The 3,176-nt window shown below is 42.0% G+C and overlaps 1 pseudogene; it reads left to right on the top strand.

The window, feature by feature from the left end:
• The first annotated feature begins 1,411 nt into the window (after positions 1 to 1,411).
• LOC116893216 lies at positions 1,412 to 2,265 on the top strand (annotated as a pseudogene).
• Positions 2,266 to 3,176: the final 911 nt, after the last annotated feature.

Below are 3,176 nucleotides of genomic sequence, written 5' to 3'. Positions count from 1 at the left end.
ACAGATGTAGCAGAGGATGGGCCTTGTCAGACATCAATGAGAGGAGAGGCCCTTAGTCAGGTGGAGGCTCAATCCCCAGTGTAGGGGAATGCCAGGGCAGGGAGCAAGAGGGAGTTGATTGGTGGGTGATAGAGCAACTTCATGGAAGCTAGGGATAGGGAAATGGGATTGGGAATTTTTGTAGGGAAAACCTGGAAAGGGGATAATATTTGAAATGTAAATAAAGAAAATATCCTATAATAGAAAAAAATTTAGACATAAAGTTAAACATATAAAAGTCACTCAAATATAGGGACTGGTGAGATGGTCATAAACAAGGACCTAAATTCAAATAGAAAGAAATCTGTTAGAGGAGGAAGATTAAAGAATGAGGCCTTCCTGGAGCAGCACTATAATATACAGTAGTGGAAATGCCTTTAATTACTGATGAAGTCAGCCCTCAATCAAGGGAAGAGGAGTTAAACTACCAGGGATTTGAGAAATTAAACATGCACAACTATCATAATTATTCTTAATAAAAATTTACTTAGGAGCCTTTTCAAAAGAAATATTCTTCTAGAAGTCCTGTCATTATTTAAGCAGAGGTGGTTTCCTCCATTTGTAGGGAATGAGCTGTTTTCAGTTTACTGGTTAGGAAATTTACAAAGAAGATCTGATCATGAAGCCAGTATCTCTTGTCAAATATGGTCACCTACTGCTTACTGTGACTAATTACACATTTTTAGAATTAAGAAATGTAGCAAAATACTGTGGAGACATTTCTTGTTTCCAGGTCTTCGCATTTTCTAAAAAATTTCGATTTTAAGAGAAAATCAGGGAAGTATGTGAAACTCTTAATGATGAAAAAGCAATATAATCGCTGTATAACAATTTAGTGGAACAAGGCAAGAATACTGTAGTAGCTTCAGGACACTCTGGGCTAAAGAAAGAGATTATGTCTGAAAACCATTCAAATAATAATAACATCAATAATAATTCCATACAAATTTCTCCTTGAAATATCCATCAAATTTCCTGACACCTATGTAGAACTTACTTGTGGAGGAAAACTTCACTTTGACCAATAATATGGCAGGGTTTCAGAGAAATCTGTAGTACCTGTATTTAACAGGAGTAAACTGAGCATCCGCAGCATCATTGAAACAGATATTAATGTTCTATAAATCAAATTCTTTATTGTACCAATCTGAAATTCATTTCCATGGATTTACTTGTTTTGAGATTTCTGATAATACTCTCTGTCTCACTTTTGTATTATTTAATAGTGAGAAAACAAAATAGAAACAAGCTTCTGTAGAACCTGAAGGTTGATTGTAGATAACATGGAACTATTTGGGTGGTGTGTAAGAATCACCTTAGAACATTCCATGGGCTCCATACTGTACTCCTAATAGGGAGCTTGCTACAGCTCATGGCCACCCCTTTGTTGTGGCTGACTGATCCTGGCCTGACAAACTGGTGCGACTTCCTTTGTGGCATAGGACAGGAAGTTTGCTAGAGAGGGCTGAAGAGAAATGTGGTGACCAGGGAAGAAGGGTAAAGGGTTTTTGGCACTGTTCTTTCCTAAAGCTTTCAGCGACAGTCACTCCTGCATATGTCCCTTGTCAAGCTCCCGCTCTGTCACATGCTAGTGGAGCCCAACCTCTGCTGCTTGGTCCTCATTGCCAGGCACAGTCCCGGGATCCAGGAGGAAATGAGCCAGAATGGCGTGTGGCAGGGCATGGCACCCCGTCGTGTAGAAACGGCACCGATTGACCACCTAGTGTCCACAGTATTCCTGTGTTGTACAGTGAGGAGGCTGGGCGGGGAAGCACCCCACTTCAGAACTGGAAGATAATCCATTGCAAAGCTCAGCCTTCCTTGAACTTCCCTTAGTTGGCTCAAAGCACAGGGCAAAGGAACCTCAGAGCAGCCTTTGGGAGATAGACAACCACAAGAATACCAGGGAAGCCTTCAGAAGTCCCTTGGACCAGATTTTGAGACCCTGGAGAAAGAAAACCCAGTTCAGTGGAGCAACTTCAAATGCAGACAGATCTTTCTATGACCTGGACACAGTGCTACTTAGGAATGATGAGGGACCAAGTTCAGTCCCTGCAATGGCCTTTGAGACCTTCTGCAGTCATACCTCCTCCCAGCTCCACTTGTAAGTCTGACTTGGATGAGCTGGACCATATAGTAGAGATTCTGGTGAGGCTGCTAGGGACTTCCCAGTGGGTCGAGAGTGACAAGGCCACCACTCCCCCATGCAACTTCCATGTGCTGTGATCCAGAGACAAATACTTGTCCTAAGAGTGACTCTGACTCCTCAGACAGAGTCCCTACTTTTCTGTCTGACTAGGAAAATATCCTGGACAGATTTTCCTCTGCAACGATTGCAGCCCTGGAGATCCCTCAGTGATAGTTCCCTGGGGGCTACATAACAGAAGCAATCTCAAGGAACTGAGTAAGCTCTCTAAAGGCTTCTCTGCCCTGAGCTCCTTATCCTAACTGTTTGACATTGGAATTACTGGGGAGGATGCTGTGCCAAAGCTGTGTCTAGTCTATTTTAAATTAGATAGGTGAACTATCTATTTATCATTTTATACTTCAGATTTTCTTCTATTTTCTTAAAAAAGTATATTTTCCATAAGCATTCTCTGCTGCTACATTAGAAACATTTATAGTGTAAATAAGATTGGTGTGCTGTTTTTAAGGTTTAAATAGAAACTTCTTTTGTTAATGAGTCTCTACACTCCCGAGGCAACTGTAAATGTAGCCAGCCATGTGTTTATGTGAGAGGCTCCATTATGGTCTACATTCTAGTAGAGTGCTTGACATGAGAACCATGCACAGCTCCACTGCCCCCTCACTGGGTCTGCTCTGCAAGAGCTGTTTCCCTAGGCTTTGTTTTTATTTATGCATATTTATATGTAAATGCCACTGAAGTCCAAAGTCTTATATCTGGAAATCACACCAGTTCTTCAGAAACCACTGTGAGGCAATGCCTTATGCAGGTCTCCTGGGCCATTCCTGTCTGTTTCCCAGCCCAGTACTGTGTGACATGAGGACATGACATCCCAACAATACCCAGCACATGATGCATGTCAAGTATATACATGGAGCTATTGGGTATCGGGCATGTGTGTGCTTAGAAAGGGTGTGCAGCTCCACCATGTGCTCAATAGGAAATTCCTGTG

This window comes from Rattus rattus, chromosome 2 (assembly GCF_011064425.1).
Source record: "Rattus rattus isolate New Zealand chromosome 2, Rrattus_CSIRO_v1, whole genome shotgun sequence".
NCBI classification, from domain to species: domain Eukaryota; kingdom Metazoa; phylum Chordata; class Mammalia; order Rodentia; family Muridae; genus Rattus; species Rattus rattus.
The sequence above is the reverse complement of the archived record's forward strand: the minus strand, read 5'-3'. Positions and strand labels throughout refer to the sequence as shown.